Here is a 15,893-nt window from a genome sequence, read left to right on the forward strand (position 1 = left end):
CCACCTACGCACTACACAAGCCACAGCAACTTACCATCTCCTGCAGGCATCTCATCTCCTGCTTCTTGCTCACCAGAGAGCAACTGCTGGGACTGGCTAGGGACCTCAGGAGTGGAGAAAAGTTCCTGGCTTCCTACCCCACTGGGCGATGCTGCCGGGAGCTCCACATCCTCGTCTAGCTCCACCTCTTCATCAATAACTTCATCCTCTGGGTTAGGTCCTCTTTCTGTTCCCTCCAAAGTATCCATGGGGCTCTTGGAGGTGGGGTCACCATCAAGGATACCGTCCAGCTCCTTATAGAAACAGTAGGACTTGGGTGCCGCAGCAGAGTGACAGTTTGCCTCCCTTGCCTTATGGTATGCCTGCCACAGCTCCTTTATCTTTGATCTGCACTGCATCATGTCACGATCATAGCCCTTTTCAAACAAGCCACAAGAAATGTGCCCATAGGTATTCCAATTCCTATGGGTCAAGCGCAGCTCGGACTGCACAGACTCCGCTCACCATATACTGATCAGATCCAACAGCTATGCGGTGGTCCAGGAGGGAGAGTGTTTGGTGGGATAGCAGCCATGGTCACATGGAAGATGCGATGAGACCTCCCCATGCAGAGCCAGCAAGCAGGAAATGGAATTTAAAATTCCCAGGACTTGCAAGGGGGAGGGGTGGATTATTGTTTACCTGGATTCAGGACAGTGGAGTTCAAACTGCTGACCAGAGTGGTCAGGTTGGGCATTGTGGGACACTTCCTGGAGGTCAAATAAAGCGATTAAAGCAGGTGTAGTGTCTATACTGGTTCTTTGTTGATAATAAAGGGAAGGGAAAAGAAAAAAGTCTCTCAGGGGTGGAAGTATTTTGTCAACGAAAGCGGGCATTTTTCCCGACAAAAGTCGCATCGCAGTGTGTATGCACTCACTGCTTTGTCACCAAAAGGCATCTGTTACTATGGGCTTTAGTGATGTATTGTTTCTAATTTAAATCAGAGTTATAAACCTTAGATTTATAATTATTAAAATAAATTTGCACTGAGTTAAAATAAGGGATTCACTTTGTGAACATGTGCATTTCATGCTACTTAGTTCAAATGTAATTTTAAATGTAGTACTTAGTGTTTTTCTCCCCTCATTTCTCTTTTGTAAGTTGCAACCATCAGGCTTCACTACCTTTCATTTCATCAGCTTAGTTATAGAAAAACATTTGTTATATAGAAATTGAGCCTAATTTTTGGCCTGCCAACAAGGCAGAGCATCCAGCTCAATGGCAAGCGATTCCTTGGTATCATACTTGTCTTCCTTTGCTGTCTGTCTCCCTTCAGGGCTCATGCCATAACTTTCACGGTCACATGTGCTCACCTGTTGTTCTACACCTTTTATTTCTGTATTTGTTTGCTTGACTTATTCCAGATCTTGGCTCTTTTTAATGTAGTTGCTCCAAGCAAGCTACAAATCACTGGTAATACTAGAGGTCTCATTTAAGCCTACAGATACAGCATGGAAGCTTGAGAGCATCCAGATATTGACCCCATGAACATGGCTAAGTGTACCTTATAGCAGATTCTCAAACCAAGTAGCCCAAAACATCTGGCAGTCTTAAAAGTGTCATTTGTGCCATACCCTCAGATAATTTCCATGTCCTTTTTCCCATTGACTAGGAATCATATTCCATTAGACTTTTGTGGAGCCTCCTTTATTTATTTAACACTGAAGAAAAAGTCACTGACCAAAGTGAACCCTGACTTCAGAGAATGGTTCTTATCTAAAAGATTGGACGGCACTTCCTCTCTTGCAGATCTTCTGGATATATATGCTAAATTCAGAGTATGCAGTCAAAACTGCATTTTATTAAATGAAGGAGCCCAGATAATAATTTGATTTAAAATTACTGCCCCGTTGATTGCAGAAGAAAGCACATTATTCCTCCTAGTGTACACAAATATAGCTACATCTGGGTCAAAGGAATGACATCATTCAGTGTTTACCACTTGACAAGTGCTGTAGTGGTGGTGGTGTGTCAGCAGCTACAACAGGTTGAGTGACTTTCACACTGGAAGAGGTTTCAAAATCTAAAGCAGAAGATAAGGGGTATTTATGAGGAAGAATGCAATAAAATAATCCATTTTTCAGTGGATCAGAAGAAGGGGCTCTGTACACCGTCTTCTGAGGAATTCAACTGCATATCAGTGAAGGTAAAGTGGATATAAGAAAAATGTCATGTGTATGGAAAACATTAGGAAAGGTCATATATTTCAAGAAAGAATATTGTTTACAAGGAGTGTTAATAGGTTCCAGGGGAAATGTTAATTTTTTTTTCTGGCTGAAATAGCTACTGTAAGTTTTTAATGGTTAATCATTCATTCTTGAATTTTTATATTAAGCATTTCATATTACTTTATTGACTTAACTTTTATGCTCTTCTTCATTTTGACAGTAAAGAATGACCAGGCAATACTCTTTGAAAATTGGAGACCATTTGCAGCTGCTCTCTGCTGAGGAAAGTGAATAATAGGGTGCCCTCAAGGAATTTCAAAGGTATCACTCAACAGAAACTTTTGTGTCTGAAGAAAACTATATCATTTTATCATGGTAGGCATACTGATATGTTTGCTTTAATAAAATGCCATATTTCTGCCTTTAATCTCTTGTCAACCAGCTATTAAAACCCCAAAGTGTATGTGTGCAGCACATGTAAACACTTGTGGTTTTGAGGTTGCCACAGAATATAATAATAAGCCATGTAATTTGTGTTTTGTGAACAGCCTGAAATAATTTATTGAGTAATGGAAAGAAGCAAAGAAGGGTTTTTTTTCCCTAGGTCAAGCCAGCAAACCGATTTAATTCAGTGACCCATGCAAATGGCTTTAAATAAAATCACCTTCTAAACCCTGCAGAGTACTTTGAAATGACAGCCTTTGAAATTATGCTTATTTAGTCCATGTAAATAGAGATGAGTAACTTACATGTTAGGGTTACAAGATAATTATTTGAGAAGCTACTGTGTGGACCTGATTATTCCCCCCGTCCCCTGCCTCCAATGAGGCCGCCATAATTTTGCACCTGCAGTGAATTGTGGCTGCCGTGAATTGCTCTTTCAACTGTGTGCCCACAACTCACATGTCTTTTCTTGGCAATTAATTGAAGGCTCAAAATTGTGCCCACAAAAATGGAGGCTTGATCTGAAAATCAGGACCAGCATTTTTGTATAATAATTTTTATGGGTCAGCATCCTTACAGCATATTTACTCAGGCAAAACTTGATGGAGGTTTGTCTGAATGAAAACAGAAGGGGGATTTGAGGATGTGGTTCTAATAATCATAATAAAATAACTTTATTTATAAAGTTATTCCATACATGCCTGGGTGCCATGGGCATTGCACAACATAATACAAATTAAACTATAAGAAATATGTTTTTAAAATCACGGTCAGAAAATTACCAAGATAAAAACAAACATGGGAATCCATTACAAAAACAATGATATTGGGCTACCCATAGTCATAAAAAACCCAAACATTTGAACTGAAAACATCTAGAGTTGTTTTTGTTATTTGTTGAAGTGGAGTGAGATGAATTGAGATGGATTTTTAGGAAGTCACATGCTTCACACCCTAGGGCCCTCCATAGACAAGGCACAAAAAGGGGCGGCGAGTTATATGGGCCGGTCGTGGTGCCCGGGCTCCAGGAATAGTCAGGATCTGGGGGCCCGGCTCCACCAATGTTCAGGGCTGGATCTCTCCCCAGGCCCTGCCTGTGCCCCCTTCCCCACATGTGCCTCCCCCGGAGCATCTCTCAGCCCTGCCTGCCACCCCCAGGCCATTTAAAAGGGTCCGGGGGCCACTGCCGCCATCACCAGCAGTGCAGTGGGGCTAAGGCGGCTTGCTGCCCGAGGTAAGCACTGCACTCCTCTCCCGCACCCCAACCCCCTATCCCAGTCCAGAGCCCTCACCCCACACCCAAACTCCCTTCCAGAGCTTGCAGCCCTCCCACACCCAAATTCCCTCACAGAGCCCTTCCCCCTCACCTCCGTCCTGCACCCCAACCCCCTGCCCCAGTCCAGAGCCTGCACCCTGCACCCATACTTCCTCCCAGAGCCTGCACCCTTCCCACACCCGAACTCCCTCCCAGAGCCTGCACCTCAAACCCCCCCACACACACCCAAACTCCCTCCTAAAGCCTTAGGCAAGTGTGTGTGTGAGGGGGGACTTGGACCTGTTCTGGGCACCACCAAAAATTATACAAACCTGCCGCCCCTGGAAACAATCACTTGCTGATAGGAGAGCGTGGGATCCCTAAAAGGCGAATGGCCTTGGAGCATATACTATTGTCAATGAAGCTGAAGGAGAAGATATAGCTTGGGCCTATCCTGCTAATAGCTCTCTCGATACCATTTTTTATTTTACATATGTCTATTTTGTCACTGTTTGTTCATTTAATCTCTAAATAGTCCTAACCTTTCCAGTTGCTCCTACTATGGACATTTCTCCATGCCTCTAATAATTTCTGTTCTCCTACTCTGGATATTTCTGTTTCTGCTGCATTCTCCTTCAGATGGAATGACTAAAAAGGAGCTTGATATTCAAGGATAAGGAGTATCATCAATATGTCTAATTGTATTATCACATTTTCAGTATTATTCATTATCTCTCTCTTAATAGAACCTAGCATCGTGTTTGCCTTTTTGACCACAGCTGCTCATTAATAGGATATTTTCACTGAGCTGTCCACTGCTTTTTTTCCCCCTCAGTGGTTGCAGTGCTCTGTTTTTTTCCTGAGTGGAGAGAGCCAATTTAAACTTGTTCATGTGTATGAGTAGTTCGAATTTTCCTTCAAATGTGCATATCCTTGCATTTGTCTATGTTGAATTTCCTCTGCCATCACATTGCCCAGTTGCCTAGCTTTAAGTCCTTCTAAAGTTCCTCATCATCTTCTCTAGTCTGGACTAATCTACATAATTTAGGGTTGTTCACAGATCTTTACACCCTAATGCTCCCCTCCTTTTCCACATAATAAATATATTAAAAACACTAATATATTAAAAACACTTGGGGCACGCAACTGCTCATCTTTTTTCAGTTTAAAAATTGACCATTTATTCTTATTCATAACTAGTTTCTAAATCATGAAGGAGCATTACCTCTAATCTATGAGTACTACGTTTCCTGAACCTCTTGTGAAGGACTCCAGCAAAGCTTTTTGGAAGTTCAAATGTATTATATATTCTGGGACCACTTGTATTTTATTCACTATTATTGTGACTCCCTCAAGTAATTCTAATGCATTTGAGAGCCACAATTCCACAGAAGCATTGGGTTTTTATAGCTCCTCCTTTGATTTTTGTTTCACCTGATACTGAAGTAAGGTTCACTAGTCTATGCTTTCCAGGATCACTACTAGCATCTGTTCAGTCACATTTTATATTAATGATATAGCTATAAAATAGTTTATAAAGAGTTAATAATTGATTTACAATTTATAATAATTGAATAACCGTTTATTAGAGTCCAACAAGTCATAGATTGCTTATAATCATGGCTTGTAACCATCTAAAATACATTCTGCTGATTGACTTATAACCTTCTATGAAACATCCTACTTATTGTTTAACCTGCTTCTAACATCTATTAATCATCTATTAATCCTTTTATAAACTATTGAGTGTACCCTAGTCATCTTTTTATTAGTAGCTCAGCCACTTCAGGCAACATTTTCAAGGGCATCGAAACTTCCTGACTGAGTTTTATATTTCAGTGGCTTTCACTGGGACTTAGGGTCCTAAGTGACTTCAGTGCTTTTTGCAAAATATTACCTTTCATTCCTAAATTCCAGTCTGGTCTTATTAATTTGTAGTTTAAAATACCAATTATTTCAATGTGTCATCTTCTTACAGTGTCTCATCTTCAGTGCTAACTGAGGTATACTTTTACTGCTGTACATTGCATAGATTTGCTCATTAACTTTAGTGAATAAAAATGTAAGCATCTGAACAATTGTACATAATTATGATTTTAGTAGTTCAAAATGATAAAATTTTACCACAAGTATATATTGTGTTAGGTCCATACAGTATCTCTTCTGAGTTTATTGCTGAGAAATTAGTGTGCGTGGTGAGGGTTAATAAATTACATGACTGGTGCTGGGGGAAAAGCACAACTTTTTTCTTTTTTTTTGGTCTGTCTCTGGTCTGTAATTCTTTACATTAGGATTAATTTTTGTCATGTGATTGTTGCTAATAATTTTTATATTTTCATTTGAAGACGGCAGCAGATCTGGCAAACTGTTGATAAGCAATTGAACTCCTAAGAAAGGGGTGTAGAAATCTGCCTTTCAAGATTAACTCGGAGAGAAAGGCATGATATTTTTCAGTTTTCCCAAAACATAAATGCAGGATTCCTTGATGGTTACAATCCAAGAAGACCCAGGCAATAGGAAATCAGGATGACTTTACAACTAGAGCTGACTGGAGGACGGTGATTTCATTTTGAGGCAATTTTTGAGATTTTGAAATTTGTTTCCTTGGAATAAAAACAAAACCTCTTGAATGTTTTAGCAAAAAATGTGTGTGTGCGTGTGTGAATCAGAGCAGAATTTTTTCATTCCAAATCAGGCAGAGGAGGGACTTCAACCTTGGTTCCCAAATTCCAGGCCAATTAACCTAACCACCCAGCTCTAGAATTCCTGTGTTTTTTGCCTAGGCCCCAAAAACCTTCCTGATATACCTGTTTCCATGAACCTTTCATCTCCACAAAAATGTTTTGGCTTCTATGAAAGAGGGTCAAAAATGTTCTGACCAGCTCTGCTTCCAACATTGCATTTCACAAGCCTTTTTTTACATTCCTGTGTCATCCTTTCGAACAGACTCATTTGGATTACATTTGGAAACAGAGCCAATGAAGCAAAACTAATGTAGGTGTGTTAGATGCTTATGGATCGCTTCCTGGGAAAACTGAAACCACAGTCTCTGCCATCTCTGGCCAAGTGATCTGTCAGTAGAAGGGGACACTGTTCCTAAATGCTGTGGCACTGTGGGTCTTTTGGGATAAGATTTTTTTTTTTTTAATTTTTGGTAATCCTAGGTTGGGTAGCTGTTGATGTTTTAGCCCTACTCAGTATCAAGGCCCTGACCTACAACCCTTGCTGACATGAACAATCCTATTCACCTTAGTGGGACTACTTGTGTGGGAAATGGAACCTTATGGTAATAAGTGAGGTGTTAAAGGTTCATATCATAATGTTTTTATGGAGTATTGAGATTGGGGTAAGTAGTAGAGGACAGGAAAGATGGTCCAATCAGTAAGGCATTTGCTTGGGACTTGGAAGAAATGGGTTGAGTTCCTGACTTTACAAAAACTTCCTGTGTGACTTTGGGCAAGTAATTTAGTCTTTTAGTGCCTGAGTTCCCTGTTTGTAACAAAAGGATGATGAAACTTCCTCTCATGCACCGTTTGTCTGCCTTGACTATATAGCGTAACCTCTTTGGGGCCGGGTCTGTCTCTTATGTTATGTATGTACAGTGCCTACCACAATGAGGTCCTGATCTTGGTTGATGCCTCTAGGCTCTACCGTAGAACAGATTTTAAAAAATGATATAGTGGATGGTAGCCTTTTATCTCTTCAGATCTGCACTCTAATGCAGTGAGTTAAAAGGAGAGAATACTATGGTCTCATTATAGTCCTCATTTCTGTACAGACGCTGCTCAAAACTGGCCTGTAACTGGGATGTCATGGGGAGTGGTTTAGCTCAAGATTGAATTGCAAAGTATACCTGAGAGGTGTGCAAAAATGTTGAACACCATACAGGGAAACGTGCACAGCACCAAGCTCACACTATGTCTGGTGCTAGTCAGTGCGATTAGCTGGCTTTCTGTGATGTCCTGTCCCTTTAAATGTTCAGAGGGATGTGTGTTTTCCCCACCTCCCCAATGCAAAGCCTCACTTTTGCATTAGCTTAAGTTTTGTGATCAGAACAATAAAGTAAGCACAACCAATAGTTGCGTTTCCATTAGCTCCCTCTGTGTCTGTCTGTCTATTTCCTTCTCTGCTGGCTCCAGAAATATAATGTGGGTGGTGAGGGCCTTCTATCCCACAAGTGTCCAGTGCTCCCATTGACTTGATGAGAAGACGCAGTAAGCAAATAATACTACAAAAAGGTGACCAAAGTTCATCTAGTGGCACAGGGTGCCAGACTGCTGGTTCTGCTCCTGGAACAGTGTAAACCAGCCAGCTAGAGATGAAGACAAAGATAGAAAAAAGGAATAGGCTGCTGTCCTGATGTGTACAAATGAAGCAGTGCATGTAAATAGGCAGCCATATTGACTGACCATGTGCAAGCAGACAAGCAAACAGCTGAGCCTGCACTGAGGGTCTATAGCCAGCAGAGGGAGCCCAAGTGCAGTCAAAGCACTATATAAGCGGGGGTAGGCAAACTATGGCCTGTAGGCCGAATTCGGCCCCTCAGGGCTTTGGATCTGGCCCGTGGGATTGCCTCCCGTGGTGCTGCGGGCCCCGCACCGCTCTCAGAAGCAGCCCTTGGGTGGGGGGGCAGAGGGCTCCACATGCGTTGCCTTTGCCTCCAGGCACCACCCCCCGCAGCTCCCATTGGCTGGGAATGAGGAACCGCAGCCAATGGGAGCTTCGGGGGAGGTACCTGGAGGCGCGGCAAGGGCAGTGCATGCGGAGCCCTCCTCCCCTCTTCCTCCCCCCTCAGGGGCTGCAGCGCTTCCTGGAGTGGCGCGGGGTCGGGGACAGGGCAAGCAGTCAGGGAGCCTGCCCTGGCCCTGGTGCACGCCGCTGCCACCCCGCAGACGCTTTAGGTAAGCAGCGCCAGGCCGGAGCTCGCATCCCTCCTGCACCCCACTCCCCAACTTCCTGCCCTAAGCCCCTTGCCTGCACCTCGCACCCCTCCTGCTCCCCAACTCCCTGCCCTGAGCCCCCTTATACACCCTTCACTCTTCCCACACCCCAACCCCCTGCCCTGAGCTCCCTGCTGCACCCTGCATCCCTGTGCAACCCAACCTCCTGCCCTGAGCCCCCTGCACCCCTCCTGCACCCCTACTCCCTGCCCTGAGCCCCCTCCCACAGTTCACATCCCTTCCCTGAGCCCCCCCCTGCCCTCCACACCCCACCTTTGCCCCAACCCCTTGCCCTGAGCCTCTTCCTGCACACCGCACCCCCTCCCACACACCATACTCCCTCCCGCACCCAAACCCCCTGCCCTGGCCCTGCATACAATTTCCCTACCCAGATGTGGTCCTCAGCCCAAAAAGTTTACCCACCCCTGGTATAAGCCCACATCCAGCAGAGGGTGATCGAACACAGATAGTGCACAGCTAAAAAAAAATCCCTGTGGAACAGACAGTGTCCAGGAGGTGTGAAGTCTAACAGGAAAACAGAGAAATGGCACTTTTTGTAAGCAATGCTGGTGAGTCGATGACAGCTGGGACTCATGGATGGTATACCTTGAATGCTTTGAGCAGTTTGTAAACTGCAACATCATTCCAGATGGACAAGAAGTTTCAGCCTTGCTGACAGTATGGGTCCAAAGGCATAGAGACTGCTGCGTGACCTCTGGTCAGAAGCTAGAGTCAGAGATGGCATCTGGGTCACACCCTTGATTGAAGGAGTTTCTATAAGAATGGAACTTGAAATGGGGCTGCTGTTTTCTGCCTCTACTTATCACCAGACTTTGTCACAAGTTCCTCAGGAAGAAACCTCCATGATTTTGTAGACTTAGCCAGAGAACAGTTTGTACTTCTAGTTGAACTTTCACCTGAAGTATCCCTTTTGGGCCTATCAGTTGTTTTACCCTTGTATGTCATTGAAGAGAAGTATCCACCATTATTTGGCAGATATTGGCTTGAGAAACTCAAGGTGAATTGGAGCGAGATCAAGGCAATCATGAAAGCACCTCAAAATATTCAAGAAATACTGGACAGACATGCCAATGTTCTTGAAAAAGAACTTGGACAGATGAGCAATATGTTGGTGAAGCTCACTGTGAAATCTGGCAGCCAAAATATTGCACTCCCAGAGTTGTGCCTTAAGCTCTGAAGCCTCTGATGGAATCTGATTTGGGCCATTTAATGAACATCAGAGTCTTGTAATCAGTTTCACACAGTAAGTGGGCTACAGCCATCATACCACTGATCAAGAAGGATATCACAGTGTGAATTTGTGGAATTTCAAAGTGACACTGAATCCAGTTTTATGTGCAGACCAGTATCCACTGCCTCTTGTTGAAGATTTGTTTGCTATTCTTAGTGATGGACAGTGATTCAGTAAATTGGATTTGCTAAATGAATACTTACAAATGGAAATTGATATGGCGTCTCACAATCAACACACAAAAAGGCTTATTTTGTTACAGCTTGCCTTTTGGTATCACATCAGCACCTGCTCTAGTCCAGAAAGCCATGGATGCGATTCAGCAGGGACTGAATGGAGATCAATGCTATTTGGATGACATCCTTGTTATTGGACCGGTTCAATAGAATCATCTTCAAAATGTGGATACTGTTTTGCAACATTTGGAAGACCATGGAATGAGAATACATTGAGACAAATGTGAGTTTTTCAAACATTCAGTTGAATACTTTGGACATGTAAGTGATGCCACAGGCTTAAGAAAATTGCCAGAAAAATAGAAAGCAGTTTTTCAAACGCTACCACCAGAGAATGTATCACAGTTACATTCACTGCTTAACGACTATGGTAAATTTCTGTCTATTCTGGTGACAGTATTGGAACCTTTATGTGAACTGTTATGAGCAAAGACAAAATGGAAATAGACTGAAATGTGAATGTGCATTTAAGGAAGCAAAAGAAACTATTGACACCAGCAGAAATTCCTACACATTTTGGTGCTTCGCTACCATTGCAGTTGGCTTGTGATGCTTCACCATTTGGTGCAGCTCTTTCCCACATTTTTCCTAATGGAATGGAGAAACCAATTGCCTTTTCATCACAATCATTCACTACTCTTGAGAAGAACTACGCACAAATAGAGTGAGACACTCTGAGCATTATCTCTGGAATTCGGATATTACCTGTATGGTAGACATTTTTCCTTGCTGATAGATCATCACCTGTCACTTTCAATTTTTGGACTGAAATGTGACATTTCATCAATAGCTTCTGCTCGTATACAACAATGGGCATTGCTCCTTTCAGTTCATTCCTATACTATTCAGTTCCATAAAGGGACTCAGCTGTCACACCTGCCATGCCCAATTTCTCATCAACCCAAAGAAATTTCAGGTGAAGTGTTCTATCTCAGTTTAATGGATAGGTTACTTGTCAACAGCACAGACGTTAACAAAGAAACAGCTAAGGATGATCTGCTTTTTCTTGTGAAGGGGATGGTAATACAAGGCACAGTGTTGGATCAAAAGAATCCCCAGTTTACACAATTCAAGTCACGTCAATGTGAATTATCTGTGAATCCTGGGTTGTGTCTTGGCATTGTACAGATGAAGGATAAAGTCTAGAGTCATGTCTGGTGGCCAGTGATTGACAAAGACATTAAGAGGAAAGTGAAGTGCTGTTTCATTTCAGCAAGATCCTGGCCCAGCTTGTCTACAGTGTTGATCATGGCCTCAGACTCCTTGGACTTGTATTCATGTGGATTTTGCAGGACCTTTAGAAGTTTTGGTCATAGTTGATGCTGATTCAAAATGGCCAGAAGTTTTCAAAATGAATTCTATTATGGCAATTAAGACCATTAAAGACCATCTCTGTACCTGGTTTAGCCAGTTTGGTTTATGGTTACAGTTGGTGAGTGACAATGGACCTCAATTCTGTTCTGAAGAATTTCAGAGGTTCCTAGCTTCAAATTGAATTCAGCAGGTATGCGCCACATCTTACCACTCTGCTACAAACAGACTAGCTGTATGCTTTGTACAAACACTTTAACATGCCTTAAAAGCTAAGAAGTTTTTTCTGAGTCATTAGCAGAAATTGGACTATTTCTTGCTTGTCTAGAGGAACAGCCTAGATGTTACTACCCAGGAGTCACCTGCAACTCTTTTCTTGAAGCAGTCTTTTCATACCTTTGACCTCCTGAGGTCCCTTCCAACCCTTATATTCTATGATTCTATACCAGTTGGTACCTGCTATGACCTGATATTGCCTCACATGTAGCCAAATCCCAAGCTGTGCAAATTGATCAACATCATGAGACTCATCATCATTCTTTTCAAGATGGAAAATTAGTGTGGACTTGTAGCTATGGTCTGGAAAGAAGTGGGTACCTGGAGAACTTATAAAATGCATGGGACTTGTTTCGTTTGTGATAAAACTATCAGATGGTATTTTATGGAAATGACATATGAACCAATTGCAGCCTTGACTAGTACTGGAGTCCAGTGATGTTTCAGTAGGACTCTCTGTTCTTCCTATCAAACCACCTTTTTTACAACTCCTAATTTTGACAACGTGGTGGAAGAAACTTTGGTACCAGATCCAGCTGATTCCTTACTTCCAACTGTTCCCATTGTTCAGGATGTTGCCACACCACCATCACCACGTTATCCCCAAAACCAGTTATGTGACTGAATTTATACGTTGTTTAGTTAGTGAGTTGCTATTCCAGGGCAGAATAATCCTTTGTATATTAAGAATCTGTGGTAGTCCACTGGCAACTTTTGGTCAGGTTATATCATGTTTCAGGTTAGTCATGTAAACGATAACATATGTGTTTGGAAAGTTTTTTAAAGTAGGTTAAAGAATGTGATGTTCTGTCCCTTTAAATGTTCAAGGGGCTCTGTGCTCTCCCTCATCCCCCCAGTGCAAAGCCTCATCTTCATGTTAGTTTCAGCTTTGCAGCCAGGACAATAAAGCAAGCACAGCAGAGAACTGTGTTTCCAACAGTTCTCTCTGCATCTGTCTGTCTCCTTCTCTGCTGGCTCCAGAAAAATAATACTTTCATTATCAATACATTTACTCTTAGCATTAAAAGTAGATACAGAGACTTACAAGGCTAGCATAAAAAACTTGCAGTGCATTGTGATATGTTCTTTCTGTAAAAATAAAGGAGATCCTCATTCTTTTAGATTTAGACAATGTCTGTGTAGTTATTTATTACTCATATTGCGGTAACACCTAGAAGCCCCAGTCGTGGTCAGGACCCCATTGTGCTGGGCCCTGTTACAAGCACAGAACAAAAAGATGGTTCCTGCCCTAATGAGCTTACAGTCTAATAGACAATAGGTGGATATAACATATGGAGCAGCGTAAGGTAACTATGAGACAAAACTGGTTAGCATGAAAAAACAGTGGTCACAGCAAAATAGCTGCTTAACTGTTGCTCTAGCCAACAGCCATACTTCTGGCTTCCAGAGTTTGAGAATGAAATAGCTCTGAAGCATCCAGCTGGCAATATCCTTCAAGTGTTCCTCCAGCGCAGAGACTCGACATGCAGGGTGCACTAGGCCAGAGAGAGAAAACTATGTCATCAGTGCACTGATACTCTACCCCATGTATACAAATGATCACGCGAAACAGGTTTCATCTATATCCTAGTCTTCCAGCTATGACTAGAACTGCTGTAGGGCATGCTGAGCTATATTTGTCTAGCACTGATATTTTCTTTGATATTGGTGGTTTGTATCTCACACAGCAAGTGTAAAGTATTAAGTTGGTTGAAGCATTTATTTTAGAAAGAACAAGGCTTTGGAAGACTCAGCTGGAAAAATTGAAGTCCTGGTGAAAGGAGCCCTCTTTGTGGTGTGAAACTAGCCTTACCTACTGATTTTTGTTGCTATTGCATTATCTAACCCATAATGCACACACAATATATATATATATTGATGCCAAGGTCTGTGCTTAACACCCTGATAGTGCAAAAAAAAATGACTGCATGTGTGATGTCAGCAAGATAATTTTGCTGTAAGATCTTTACATTTTTAATTTCTTTCACTTTTTATGTACGGGGAGAACTATGGTCAGCACAGAAACAAGAGAATACAATTTTCTGGAGGTCAGGGCAGTTATGTGCTGGAGGGAAAAATTCTCTGCTCTTCCACAGACTTCTTGTGTGATCTTGGGCAAATCATTTAGCCTTTCTGTGCTTCAGTTCCCCCATCTGAAAATGGGACTAATAGGACTTCTCTACCTCACAGAAGTATGAGCATAAATACATTAAATGATTAGCCATGCTTGAAAATGGGGGTAGAGTTGTCTTTTTAATTATTTCTTGCAATTTTCTGCATGTGTGTACAGCATTACACTTTTTTTTTAAAGAAACAAGTGGTTGATTATTACCAAAATGTATCTTGGGAAGGGCAGGGCAGAGGAAAAAGAGGAGGAAAGAAGATGGAATAGCTGTTCTAGCCTTTTTTGTAGGTACCCTGAAAAAATTGGTCTTGAGAAGGGACTTGAAGAAGGAGAAGGTAACAGTCTTGCAGATCACTTTTGGGAGAATGTTTTCCATGAGTTAGTAAGATGTGAAGAGAAGCAGACAAATTGGTGGATATAGCTAGCAGTGTAAATCCAACACTATGACTATATATGCAATGCGTATATATAATAAATATATAGGGTGAGATGTGCTAAGAGAATTCTTTATATGTAGTTTGCATGCCAGGATGAGGGATGCTAAGGTGGTTTTATGACATCTTTGTGGCCTCCTGATTCTGGCTGCTCCAGGGCCTGGAGATCTCCCTGGCATAACTTAGACAGACCTGGAGACCTGTGGAAATTATGGACCCCCTCCTAGTGTTGCTTTTTGGGCTGCAGCACTGCCCAATAGCTCCCCAGTGCTACATGCTGCAGCCTTGCTCTTGACACAATCCCCTCATGCTCAGGCCCGCCCTCAGCACACACCCTGTGCCAATACGGAGTAGGGGATCTTCTGTATCAGCTTGGAGAATCATCCCCTGGCTGGATCTGTGTTTTATAGCCCCTTTAGTCAGCTCCTACCCTTTTGTGTGGCAGAAAGTGACTGGAGTCTTCTTTCCTCCTCTTTTTCCTCTGCCCTGCCCTTCCCAAGATACATTTTGGTAATAATCACCCACTTGTTTCTTTAAAAAAAGTGTAATGCTGTACACACTCTCACTCCTAAAAAATATAACAATTCACTTCTACCTATTTTATTGAAGAAGACAGGTTAATAAAGACAGTGGTTTAGATTTTGTCTGGCTGATAAAGAATATTCTCTACTTGCATTATGTTTTTATGACTTGAAATGTTTTTTTTCCTAACCCAGTGCTAACTTTTGTGGAAGAACAAACACATTTACTTGCCTTGCCTTTTTTAAAAACACTTATTCAGAGATTGATTGCTGATGCCCACCTTCTTTCTTGCTGGAAACGTCTGGAGAAATCTTTTCCCCCCCCCACGTAATTCAGCCAGCTGCTGTAACTTGTCTTACAGTACAGAAGGCAGAACTTTTGTAAGCAATTCTGTGATTGCACATCACTAACTTAATACTGAAGTACAGTTTATTTTTTTAAAAATAGGCAGCTTAAAACATGATTATTAACTTAACAAAGCAAGGCAAGAGCAGCATCCAAAGTATTCATGTTTGAAGTAACTGATAATCCTTTAATTGCTACTTCTCGGTAAAATTCAGAATATGTTAGAGAAAGCCTTTATTTAAAAATGCCACATGTACATCAAAGATACTTTCCTTGTCTTTTATACAGTAGCTTTCTTTCAAGTAAAGAAACACCCCCGCAGAATTGGAAAAGCAATTCCATTGTACGTTAAAGTGAGTTCATTTCTGTTCTAAAGTAAATGCTGGTTTTTGGCAGCCCGTAGATGGAAACGTGTTTAACATTGGAAAGGTGACTTGCCATTGCAGCAGGAACTGGAAGTGGGTGTCAGCATTAAGGAATTATTGTCTGCTCTTTTGTGAATGGCTCCTTGTTAAAGGGTTTTGAACTCGCCGTTGCCAAAGTTTA

General features: G+C 42.0%; 1 long non-coding RNA gene across 1 annotated transcript in view; it reads left to right on the top strand.

Moving 5' to 3' along the window:
* The window catches only part of LOC120398439, a 32,815-nt gene extending 30,274 nt beyond the window's left edge, over nt 1-2,541 (top strand). The window contains exon 5 of the long non-coding RNA XR_005594412.1: nt 2,428-2,541. This is a non-coding gene — a long non-coding RNA (uncharacterized LOC120398439). The remainder of the gene's footprint in view (nt 1-2,427) is intronic.
* The last annotated feature ends 13,352 nt before the right edge of the window (nt 2,542-15,893 follow it).

The sequence above is a fragment of the Mauremys reevesii genome, linkage group 2, assembly GCF_016161935.1.
Source record: "Mauremys reevesii isolate NIE-2019 linkage group 2, ASM1616193v1, whole genome shotgun sequence".
NCBI lineage: Eukaryota > Metazoa > Chordata > Testudines > Geoemydidae > Mauremys > Mauremys reevesii.